The 13,795-nt window shown below is 34.3% G+C and overlaps 1 protein-coding gene across 1 annotated transcript in view; it reads left to right on the forward strand.

Annotated features, from left to right (window-relative positions):
• Window positions 1–13,795, forward strand: part of ROBO1 (roundabout guidance receptor 1) — a gene marked incomplete at its 5' end in the record, with an annotated part of 773,404 nt that overhangs the window by 206,759 nt on the left and 552,850 nt on the right.

The raw sequence follows: 13,795 nt of genomic DNA on the forward strand, positions 1-13,795 counted from the left end.
AAGTTAAGAGACAGATGAAAGATTGCGGGAAGACATACTTAGAAAGTCAAAAACCCACAAGGGATTTATAACTAGAATATAAAAGTAATTTCTCCAAGTCAAAAAAAGAGAAAGAAAAAAGGGCAGGAACCACAAGAAAAATATGGGTGAAGTTATAAAAAAAACAACTTGCAATGTAGGAAACCCAAAAGCTAACAAACTTGAAGTATGCTCCAATCCATTGGGAATTAGAGACACGCTAATTAAAACAACAATAACATATCACTTTACACCCAAGAGATTAGCAAAATTTAGAAAGCTGGATAATGCCAAGTGTTGGAAGGAGTAGCAGGAAATAGGAAACCTCCTGCACAGAATGTGGAACTATGCAGCCATCCAGAAAAGTAATCTGAGGTAGTTTTAATCCAATTAAGTTCACATACCTACTATAGCCCCACAACCCCACCACAAAACATAGCCTGGAGAAATCCTCATACAGGCTGTTACAGGACACACAAAGGAAAGTTCTTGACAGTGTTATTTGTATTAGCAAGGAGTTGGAGGCAATGTAGATACCTATCCCTGGGGAATGTGTAAGGAAAGGATGCAGGCGATACACTACTAAGTACCACACAAGACTTAAAGGCAACATACTAGATATCCCTACAGCAATAGGAATAGATCCTTAAGATACAATGCTGAGTAAAAAAGAATAAGAAAATGCATCTATAGCAAATGTCATTTTTTTTAAAAAGACATGCACACAATCTCAATATTTTATAAGGACACATTAAAATAAAAGGATACCCATCAAAAACGTTTGAATAACAGCCTAAGTGAGGGGAGGGACAGTAGAGTGGGGAATGGGGAGTGGGAATAGAAAGCAAGAAATGAACAAATAAGCCAAACAAAAGATGGGCTTCACACTACTGATGATATACGGTGCCAGGAACTATAAAGTCTGATTGACCCAACGCTCTACACCTGTGGTCCAAAAAAACCCCCAAAACAACAACAATTTTGAATTAACATACATTCAGATACAAATATAAGTGAACCACATGCTTTGGGTATCCACCAGTTTCAGTGATATTTCAGTCATTTACCCTACACATTTCTGTTTTTGACTTAAATTGAACTCCTTGAAACAATATGTCTGCTCACATCTAAAATCAAGATTTCCAGACAAAAACACTGCTAAGCTTCACTTGGGAACACTAACCCAACTTCAATCTCCCTTTCAGTGAGACTTCTCAAATTTCAAGGAATTTGTGACCCTCTTGACTACATAAAGGGCCAGTCTACTGAAGCAGGCCATTTATAATTTTGAGTTATCTGTTTAAACGGAAAGGGAAGTTGTCTTTGATTTCTAATAGAGATAAACTCTTTCCTGGGAATAGTGTTGCTTGTGGTTTTAAAGGCTCAATGATTCAGGGCCATTGCCTTCTTGTGCCAATTCAGGCGCTTTATGTGTCCAGACAAAATCTCTCTCAGCAAATGGCTTTGATATGAAACCACTGATATTTAAATATCAAAATATAACTCTTTGGCCTAGCAATAACCCTCCATGTGGGAGGCTTGGATGAGATTCCCAGACCTGCTCTCTTGTCCTTGGATCTACAGCATCTGGAAATGATACTTGTGGTCATGGTAATACTTCAGTCTGTCAGAGTATATTTTATCCAAATTTTTCAGCGTGCTTTGCAATTTATTAATCCTTGCAACACCTCTAGGAGGTAGGCAGATATTTTTTCCCTTGAGGAACTGAGGCAATAGACAGTGGAAATGAGAACTGCACAAGGCCAGGCAGCTGGATGAGAGGGTGGAAGGAAGTCCTTTGCACTTAGGAGAACAGGCAATCCCATTAAATGGTGAATTCATTTGACGCGACCATTAAACGAGTCTTAAAGGAAATTTTATAGCTTGCGAACAAAGAACAAGGTTTTGGAAACCAAAACTAATGAGGGCCTAAGGAACTGAAAAATAAATTGTGACATTTAAAATGTGCTTCTTAAATATTCTATTGCACATTCGAATTTACTAAGTTTAATCAGTGAGATTAGAAGAAAACACCAAAGATACTGAACTAAAAGCTTGCAAGTATGTGGGCCATGGTAGTATCTGTGTTTGGGAAATATAACATCTTTGAAAGTATGTCTTCTTTTTCTAAAAATAGAGTGACTTTTTGATACTGTTATTTCTTTCTTCTTTTTCATTTCTTAGCTGACCTCCATTTCATTTTTCTTTCTTCATGTAGATTAATCAAATTTTCCTGATGGCTAATGGTCAGCTTGTCTGTGCTCTCTGATCACCTGTGGAAACAATGATATAAAAGTCAAAGAGTGTGTTTTTTAATTTATTGCTAACTTTCTCTGCAATTTCTCAGATCCATTTTAGATTCTATTAGATTCCATTAGACTATTTGTAGCCCTAATATAAAATGCAGGAGTGTATAAATATAGTCTCTAAGGTATATCTTTCCAGATCATTCATTTATTCCACATTCCCCATTTATACCACAAGTAAATATTTACCAGACCTACTATATTTCAACCAGTGTTCAGAAACTGGAGATACCAACAATGAACAAGAAGCAAACCTATTACAAACTTTTTAGTTATTGGGGACTCAGGCCAAATATATATATATATATATATATATATATATATATATATATAATTATAGTAAAGGAGAGTCAATGTGAATAATACAGGATTCTATTAACTTAAGAGGGTTCCTGTTCCTGACGTAAGGAATCATGGACAGTTTTATGGAAGTAATGGTATCCACACTGAGACCTGAAGGAGTTATCCAAGCAAAAGAAGAGAAATTGAAAGATAAAATATTATTGGCAAGGGGAATAACTGTTGTAAATTCGATAGATATTATATAGCATACTCAACCAGGGTAATGAAAAGGATAGTGATAGTTACTATCCTAATAACAGTAATAATGATACTTAGTATTTATGAATATTCATTAAGTGCTAAGTCCTGTGGTTTGTACTTAAAGAGCATTATCTCAAGTTCTCCTCACAACAGCCCTCTGAAGAAGATTATTATACTGATTTCTCAGTTGAGGAAAATGGAGACGAGTTATTAATAATTTTCCCAATGTTGCCATCTAGTAAAGAGGATGATTTGGCATTTAAACTTGGTCTGGGTGACTTCAAAGCTCAGAAGTGGTTTAAAGCACAAATGTGGAGACACTGCCTGAGGGAATTTTTCACTGCATGACCTTGGACGAATTTCTCAGTCTCTCCATGTCTCAATTTTTCCCATTAGTAAACAGCATTTGTAATAGCACCTGCCTGTAGGATTGTTGTGAGGATTAAATGAGTTAATACATTGAAGGTGCTTAAAATAATATGTGGTACATATAAGCACAATGAAAGTGTTTGCTATTGTTTTCTTTTTATTAAACCTTAAAAATATATTGCCTCTACTGACAGAACTATAAAAATGCAAAGATGACAATGGCAAATGAAAAGGCCAGGGCCAGTTGAAAGAATTGAATTGTAGTTTTCTTACAAGGACAATAGAAACCCATTGAGGTTTTAGACAGAAGAGTTAAAAATCAGTTAAGCACTTTTAAATATCATTTTGTATTTAAATGTAAAGCAGTTAGATGATTTTTGCAAGAATCCAAGATATCTTAGTTTGCTTAGGCTGCTATAACAAAATACCATAGACTGGATAACTTAAACTATAGACATTTATTTCTCAAAGTTCGGGAGGCTGGGAAGTCCAAGATCAGGGCACCTGCATGGTTGGATTCTGGTGAGGAGCCACTTCCTGGCTCACAAATGATACCCAGTTTATTGCTGTGTCCTCGCATGACAGAGAGATCAAAAGCTCTGGTGTCTCTTCCTCATTTTACAAGGGCACTAATCCTATCATGGAGGCCTCAACCTTATAACCTCATCTGAACCTAATTATGTAATTATCTCCCAAATGCCACACTTCCTAATAATGTCACATTGGAGTTAAGGCTTCAACATATTAATTGTGAAGGGGACACAAACATTCAGTTCGTAACACCGGACTTGATGATAATCACCTGAGCTAGGATGTTAAGAATGGGGTTAGAGAGACTAAATAAAGGATAGATTTTGTAGGTAGGGGACGGGAATTCATAATTGATTAGATACGGGGAATGATGCAAAAAAAGGGAAAAATGATGGTGTCTGAAATACATGAGAAAAACTAGTTGATTGAGAGGATAGTTATTTGTACAATTTTGGGTACGTTTAGCCTGAAATGCCTTCTACATATCTTAAGTGGAACTATTTACTAGACAACTGGGTAAATCTACCTAGATTTCAAGAAAGTGGTCCGAGTTTAGTCTTTAGGGCAACACATTGAGAGTAATTAAGTCCGTGGGATTGTATGAGAGTGTTCAAGGACTGTGTGCCATGAGGGAGGAAAGCTGAGGTGAGAACGCTGAGGACCATCAACACTGACAAGAGAAGAAAAAGGAACTTCAAAGCAGAAGCCAGAAAAGAAAGGAGAAATCCATACAACCACTAATAGAATCATGGACAGAGAATTTTTCAAGAAGGGAGGAGGGATCAGCAGTATCAAATGCTTCTATGAAAACAAATTAGATAAGAATTAAAACATCTGCTAGATTGAGTATCAGGTATGTAGCTGGTAATATTGGGAATGTGATTAAAGTGTAAAAGTGAGACAGAGTTTGAGTGCAGATTGCTCAAATTTTATATGATTTTTATGTTCAATTTGACATAAATGTCTTGATTTTTTTTAAGTTTTTTCCTGAATTTCCAAAACATACACACATTCTGTTATTCATCCATTCATTCCCACATTCACTCTTTCCTTTCTCCTGTTTCTCTATCTACTGAGCTCATTCCTGTGTCAGGGCATTTATTTTTGCTGCCCCATCTTCCTGGAGATACGCAAGACAGAGCAAACTCCTAAGCGGTTGTTTTAATGGTTAAGAGAATAATAATGGTGGGTAACATAGGACTTGTGTTTAATTGTGAAGAAGATACTAAAGAAGAAATGCAAAAGAATTTCTCAAATATATATGTGACTAGATTTCTGCCTTCATAGCTGTTATAACAGAGGACAAGTTATAATAACTTTTTTAATAGTACATTCTGATCATCACATTAATATAGTAGATAATATGCCCTTTGCAGAGTGCAATATTTTTCTCATTAATATTTTAAAATTTGAGGGAAAACATACATTTTATTAATCAATACATTGCTCTTCTATTTCATATTCATTCGAGTGATATTATAAATAGACTTTTCTCACCGATTTTCATATTTGCATGGAATGCCAAGCTTTATACATATTGTAATAGAAACACCTTCTTTAATATTAAATCACTTCATTATTAATGTTAGTATAATATTATTACAATATTAACATTAATATTAATGCTACAAAAATATATGACTGTATGTATATTACTAATACAATTTTTAAATGTTAAAGGTTTTCTAAAATCAAGCTATATTTCCTTTTAATAAACAAGCCTTTAAATTTTTTAACATGTTCCCTCAGAGCACTTGCAAGTTACCCTTCCAAACAAAATGATAACATTCAGTTTCTTTCATTTAAATTCTGTTAGCTATCACAAACTACATACAGCAGAGATATGATGACGTAATGCAGTTCCGTCAAATGTCTTTCCTGATGTTAAACGGGCCTATCGTATCCTATCCTCTGCGACCATACAGATAGTGTGGGAATCAAACAAATATTCAATGCAAAGTATTTACTACAGATCCAGAGTCTTCTGTTTTCATTTACAGAAAAAAAAAAAAAAGAACAAACCTCCAGTTATCTTGAACCTTTAGCACATGAACCATTTTATGCACCAAAGCATAACATAACAAAAAACAAGTATGTAAAAGTGCTTCATAAAACACAAAGCATCATTTTCATGAGAGCTAAGGATTCACCTTTTGATACCAAAGATTTAAAAAAAATTTTTTTTGAAGTAACTCTTTCAAATGTATTTCCCTCTTTGTTTTACATGTGTAAGAATATGATGAACATAACTGTTTGGTTAATGGACTTTTCATGCTACATTAGATTACTTGCCATTTCCTAGCCAAGCATTGCATATCTACAGCTCCGTGCTCTTACACTCTTTCTAGAAAATTTTTGCTCACCTTAGCTACTCTAGGTTTCAAGTTGATTGGCACATCTCTGTAACACTGTTCAGGTTATGTGTTAGTATTACAAATATAGCACTCAGTGTTTCTTCTTTTCCGTCATTTACCCCATTGTCTAGTGCATCTAGACTTCTGTTGAAGGGTTAGGAAATTAAGGTACCAAGAAATGTAGAAGTATTTTTTAATCCCTAAATGGAGTTGTCTAAAGTCACTGTTTGTTTTCTGTCAATAGTTAATAAGAACAAAAAGCAAATCAATCTCTTTTCCATAAATGCATTTTACATAATCAAATACGTCAAGAACAGTCCTTTAATTCAAACTATATCTTGTGAGTTTAAAGGATGCTTCATCTTCCTCAACACAGAAAAAAAATCACTAACCATAAGACTGCATTGAATTTAATGATGACATTCTTTTCTATTTCCACTCATTACAATACTTTTCACCCCTTTACTTCACCTGCCTTGACCCTTTACATGATTATTTCTCTGCTTTCCTTCATATAAATGGCTCTGCTTTTTGTCTTCCTACAGTTACAGCACTGACACTCCTTTCTTTAAAATCTCTGTCCTTTGATATTTGTGTTCACTCTATACTTCCATTCTATCACATCCCTACAAACAGAATAACCATTTAAATTTAATTTTAAAAGTTCTTAGAGTTGAAAGAAATATAGAAAAATTTGCATCAATCACCTTCACTTTACCACTCCTGGAGAAGATCTTTTTTCTTTTGCCATAAAAAGTTTATGTGAGTTATACAAGTAGCTGAGTTTTGACTAAAATTTTATAACGATAATGACAATAAAGCACTGCAGTTGAATCCTCAAGTCACAAAGAAAAATGTGTCATTAGATTACAGTCACATCCTAAAAATATGTATCCCGTGGAAATGTTATTTTAATTAGTTGGGCATTCAGGAAGAAAAGATAAAAATTTAAAAATGATATTTAGCTTTTAAAAGTATACAACTTTTGATCCAAATACACATCAAAGATTAAACTACTTAGACTGAGATAAATCATGGTGAACACACTGAAGAAGGTGAAGCATACACCTATCTACATGAGAAATAATTTGTAAAATTACACTTTGAGCCAGGTCAGCATTATTAAGATATAGGAGTCAATTTCCCTAGACATTACCACAGACATACTGGTTAAAAATTACAACTGGTTTTAAGTGGCTACTTCAGTTATTTCTGTCCTTGGAAGTGTCCAAAAAGCTTAAAAATAATAGACTACAAATTATCAACATTTGGGGATGTTTACATATTCTAGCACTTTAAATTTAATCAACAAGGCTAATGGACAACAGCCTGAACTTGTGCCTGGATTTCCTACAAGCCACTCAAGGACTGCTTCATTCATTCATTCCCATTCTTCTTGATTATCACAACATCTCTGTGAGAAAGATAAGTGTATATTTACTAGTTTATCATATGGGAATACGGAAAGGCAGCACAATTTAAGTATACTAGATAGTCACACCCCTGAAAAACAAGACATCAAAATAAGGATATTTAAAAGCATGGCATCATCTAAGTAATTCAAACTCCAAGAGAGAAAAGCCCTATCTGAAGCATTTAAATGTGAAAAATAGACTGAAATATTTCCTAGATCTGGATGTCACATACTTGTATATTCAGTATTTTTAAAACAAGAAGAGTTAACCTGGAGAAACTATTAAATTGACATGAATGTTGCCAACAGATGGTCCCAGAGGCACTAGATTTAAAACTATAGACAAGTTAAAGAGTAAGTTGTTTATTAGTAGCAAATCCCAAACCCTTCTCCTGTAAAGCTGAACATTATTCATTTGTGTTATGTGTCTTAGAAGACTTCCTATCCCATTTGCTCTTAATAACCTATATAACTAAAAATTGGGTAACTGTTGTGATCGCTTTAAGTAAATCACTAGCAATTCTGGGGAAGAACTCTGTATGACCTCCGTGCAGTCAAAATTCTTTATTCCCACTCACTCCTTTGTCTCCATGATCTTTATTTTATGGGGTGTGTGTGTGTGTGTGTGTGTGTGTGTGTGTGTGTGTGTGTGTGTGTTGAATTTATCTTTCAGGAATAGCCTTCCTATCACCCCACCCTTCTCTTCCCTTTTCTCCAACTGGAAAAAATCCTTCTCATCTTTCTGGCATTAGCTGGATGCCACCTTTTCTGAAAAAGCTTCATCAGTTCTGTTGGAAAGGCTTAGTCACCTCTCCCACAATGTATGCTTACCTACTGCTTATGCTGAGGATACTAGTGTTGTTTGCATACATATATAGATTTGTATGCACATGTAGTACAAATGTACTACATACATATTGTATACAAACATATGTACTGCATATATATGTAGAAATTCTTGCAGGTAGAGGCTATGACTTTTTTATCTTTCAATTCTTAAGTCCACTATGCTTTATTCAATGCCTGGCAATAAGTAGGTGTTCAATAAGCTTTTATTTAATGAATAAATAAATGAATGTGCCAGTTAATTAACTAATTAGCATGCTTAACATTCTAGAGATTAAAAAAGATTTAATAGTATTCTTCTTTCTGATATTCAGAGTTCATGATAAATAGGAAAGACATAAATTAATAAATAAACTACAATGGAAGATAACAATTTATGATAAAAGAGATGTTAGCATCTAATTTGCTGTCTAACTTTTCTAAATAAGGCTTTGAGGTTTCTGAAAAACAAAAGAAAAAATTCTAAATGCCGTTGAAGCAGTCAATCACTCAACAAGTGTTCGTTGACCATAGGAACTACAAGCAGTTTTATGAACTGAATTTCTACTTACATCTTGTTGCCAAAGCAATGGAAACTCTACAAAATTGTCCTTGATTTCAGGCTACCATTTATTGAAAACAATTTTTATTTTACAAGTCTTTCTTTATTTTTCATAATACAGTAACAAATCCATTAAATATCTTTTTTTATATGATAACTTTCACAAAGTAAAAAGTCTTATGAAAATGAAAGAACAGTGTGACAAGATGTCAATCAGTCATCCCCTGCTCTTGTGTCACTTCCATATTCTAGTTGCTTATTCCTCACAATATCACTCTACAATGTTGGGACAACTCTAACAATAGTAATAGTAAAATGATAACGAAAACAGCTACCAATAACAAACTACTTACTATGTGCCCAGCACTACATTTAGAATTTTATGTACAATGCCCCATTTAGTTCTCTCAACAGGTCTATGAGGTGGGTATCAATGTGATTACCCTTTTAATGATGACATTACTGATAATTCAAGAAGCCAAATAACCTGCCAAAGACCACATTTGGTAGATCCAGGAAGTTAAGCCTAAATCCATCTGACTCATAATCCCTACACTGATCTATATCTGCAGGTAAAATTAACAAACCTGTTTTGATGTGTCAGCAGAGACCTTAATGGCTACCTTTATCATTGTATCCAGCTAGTCCTCTAGCATAGCACTGTATTGCCCTCTAAGTCAGAATCTTCATGACTGGGTATATCAAACTCACTCACTACTCATAACTCAAGATATTGAACTGACTTATTATTCAGGCAGAACAATTGTCTGCACCAGAAGAAGATGGTACCCTTCAGTTTTATTGGGTCATATAATTTGTCCTCATTTACTCAGATGGTAAGCAACCCCCCACATACCTGTAAAGAGTAATGATCTTTTGTTTTCATCATTACAGTATATTAATAAAAGACTAAATGCAGATTCATGAAGACAGAAGGGTACAATTAAATGTGAGTGCCATTTGGAATTGCAAATAAGTGAACATTGTTCAGCAAATGCAACGTTTACATGTCTACACACATGCCAATGTCCAGCACACAAGTACCTGAGGAACTTGCCAAATTGAACAGCTTTTGAAGGGTGAAAGCCAGAGATTTGAGGACCTTCTAAGATTCGTTGGATACAAATATATTTTGTGTTGATAGTGGAGACTATATATTAGGATAAAAAGAAAGTAATGTTCCGTGCAGAAATTTGAAACTATCCTATTATAATCTAATCTTCACATAAATTCTACCACTAATTTAAAAAAAGACTTTTTGCATGACGTCTGTGTGTAAGCTGCCTTCCCACATTAGGAATGTGCTGTCCATTGCAAGTCATTTTGTGAATGTGAGCAACAATATATTGTTTGCTCAGAAAGAGGCATTTTAACAACATCAACAAAAAAAAAATCATTACCGTGAAACACTGATAAACCATAAATAATAAAACAGCATTCTGGGGATGCAAGAACCCATGGAAATTATCTTTCCATATTTATTTTGTAGATTAGGAATCTGAAATCTGGAGAGATTAGGGAACTTGCCCAGTGATACTCATCTAGGTAAAGTCAGGGCTAGAATTAGAGTAAGATCTTAACGGTCCATAGCTATTCCAACATTCTTTCCTTCAAATTAGTATTGATTTATGAGGAACGTGTATTTTATAATAAACCCGCTTAGATATCTTAGCAGCTGTGGACACAGTTGACTTCTACCATTCTTTTGAAATTCTCTTTTCCTTTGGCTCTTGGCTTGTATAATTCCACATTCTCCTGGTTTTCTTCTTATGTCTCTGGCTGTCTTTTCAATCTCATGGCCAGGTTCTCCTCTCTTGCAAACTGTAGTTTGGAATTCCCCAAAGATCAGTTTTGGGGTGTCTTCTCGCTATGTACTTTATTGGGATCAATTTCGCATTGATTATCATCACATGTGAGCATGAGGATTGCGATTAAACTCATATTCTAAGATCAGAAGAGGATACTGAACAATTTCTACTTTTTATCATTTGATGAACACATAATCTTTCTCTGAGAGAAAATCAAAGCTATATCCTTGGTATAAAGGGCAAAGTGAATATATATCTAGGTTTTGTTTTGTTTTGTTTTGTTTAGAACAGCAAATGGTAGTAAATGGGAGCATGGAATCTGGATCCAGGGTGCCATGCTTCTAATGCTGGTTTTGCACTTACTAGCTGGTGATTTTTGAGCCTCAGTTTTTCTACCTTTAAAAGGAGGATAATAGTAAGTACTTCATAAAGTCATTTTGAGTGTTAAATGAGATAGTATAGAGGAAGTGCTTCAAATAGTTATTGGCAAAAAGCGTGCTTTGCGTTTGCTATCATTGTCATCATCATCATCACCATCCATGTAAGAAAACTCACAAGTTTTTGTATCCATCCAACCCAGCCTCCCATCTGAACTTTACACTTCATATGTAGCTGTCTACTTGAGGGATCTATTTTGTGTTTCATAAATAAGTCAAACTTAGCATGTCCCAAACTCTTGCTATATCTATTCAGCTCTAAACTACTTCCATAAAGCTGCAACTCGTTAGTCTTCTTCTATTTCTATAATGTCATATCCAACCACCACCATGACAAGCCAGGACACTGGTAATCATTCTTAAAACTTTTTCTTCTCACCCCTCACATAAAACCATGTGTATCTTGAATCCATCTATTTTTTCCAACTCTATGGCCATCATACTAGTCCAAGCAACATTGCCTCTCACCTGTCCTAAGGTAATATTTTGAACTCTAGGTGAATTCTTGCCTACCTGTGATCCATCCTCCACTGAATAGAATGGTCATTTTTTAAAGATATGGACAAATTGATTTAAAGCTCTTAGGTGGCATTCTCTCACTCTTAAGTCAAAGATAAAATTATTTACCATGGCCAACATGAACCTGGATGTTCCTTTTTTAACTCATCTTGTCATTCATTATATTCCAGCCCCCTGGCTTCTGAGAGTCCCAGCAACATGAGAAGATTCATCTTACCTACAGGGCTTTTAGACTTGCCATTCCCTCTGCTGTTCTTTCACACCCACTACCTAACACATATCACCCTTAGCCTCCATGATACGTCTTATGAATGGTTCCTGTTAATTCTTTATATCTCAGCTCATACATCATTTTCTTAGAACAGCCTTCCCTGATGAACCTTAATCAATCTAAGTTGCCCCATCTTTCTTTTCCTCCTATCACTTATTACAATTATTAACTTTATATTACCTGCATGTTGATTTAACATCAGTCACTTTCTCTAGAATATAAAATCAATGACAGCAGGAACCACACTATTCAACAGCACTTAGTATTGTTTCTGTCACATAGTATGGACTCAGTTAATATCTGTTAAATAAATGAGCATGATTAGTGATCAATGAAATACTTTTTAAAATGTTCTGATAAGAAATGCAATCCAAAGCCATAAAGCAGGGTAAAGGTTACTGATAGAAATGAGACAATAGATTTTGGCCAACCATGAGGAGATGTTCCTAAGTTTAACTTTTGGACAAATAATTTTTCAAGAGTTAAATCAATTCCAGAAAGAGTGCAATGCCAACCTCTTAGCATAAAATAGGGAAAGACGGCAAATGTTAAGCAATTGCATGTTCTACTGCTATAGATACTGACACTATTGTTTGATTTCCTTTAATAAATGAACCTTTCTGCAGAACAAAATGTATTATTGAGACCTCTTTAAAAATAAAGTAGTTATCAACTAGTGAGGCTTTAGTCAAATGTAAATTTTTCTCCTGGGTAATATTCTGAGAAACTTTTGCAGCAAGAAATGTCAAAAATAAGAGAATGAGACATTTCAGAGAATATAATCATTTTATGGTTGAATGTGCAAAAGAGATCCCCTTTGATTTTTTTTTAGAAAAATTAAAGTACATTAATCAAAGTGTAATACCTTTCATAACTTCTCCCATTAATCAAATCCCTCCCAGGAGGAAGGCCAATATGAAGCAAGGTTAGAGCAGGGTTATTCTTTTGCACATTAATTTCCAAAGGAAATTAGTAAATACATATCCTTGTGCTGAGAATTCACTCACACAATATGTGTAGTATATTAATAATTTATATTTAACATTAACATTTTATTATCTGAATCCTTAATGTGGGCTTCACATAGTTAATTACCTACTACAAACCTGTTCTCATAAGTGAAATATAATCTAAATAATATGAAAAGTGTTAGAAGCTTGCAAACTATCTTGTAATAAGTGATCACATTTCCCGCTTAAGAACCCATTCTGTCTATACTCTAAACTTGAGGTTATATTGCATCTGATTCTGAAATAGTAAGTATTCATGTCTTCCTTACCGCAGGTAATTAATATCTACTCGATATGATGCTATGTCCTATACAAGGATCAATCCAATAAATGTTATTACATTTCAGAACAATTAATATAAAAGTAGAAAAAATGAAAATATGACAAGGCAGACAAACTTTTGAAGAAAACATCAGTAGTTTTCACCAGCTAGGTGAAAACAAGATGATTTATTCAGAGAGCCATTGTACACAGAAAGAATTAACTAACATTTAATTAATATTTTCTTTGTATTTTTTATTTTTTTATTGAGGCATAGTTGACATATTATTTTAGTTACAGCTATACAACATAGTGACATATAAATGCCATATAGTATGGCATTTATATACATTGCAAATTGATCACCACAATAAGTCTGATAACTGTCACTGTCCAAAGTTATTACAATATTATTGACAATATTCCCTATGCTGTATATTATATCCCCATGACAACTATTTTATAATTGGAAGTTTGAACCTCTTAATCCCCTTTACCTATTTCTCCCAACCCCAATCCTTCTCCCCACTGATGAACATCAGTTTGTTCTCTCTATATGAGTCTGTT

Source organism: Grampus griseus (genome assembly GCF_964374135.1).
Source record: "Grampus griseus genome assembly, chromosome: 5".
NCBI lineage: Eukaryota > Metazoa > Chordata > Mammalia > Artiodactyla > Delphinidae > Grampus > Grampus griseus.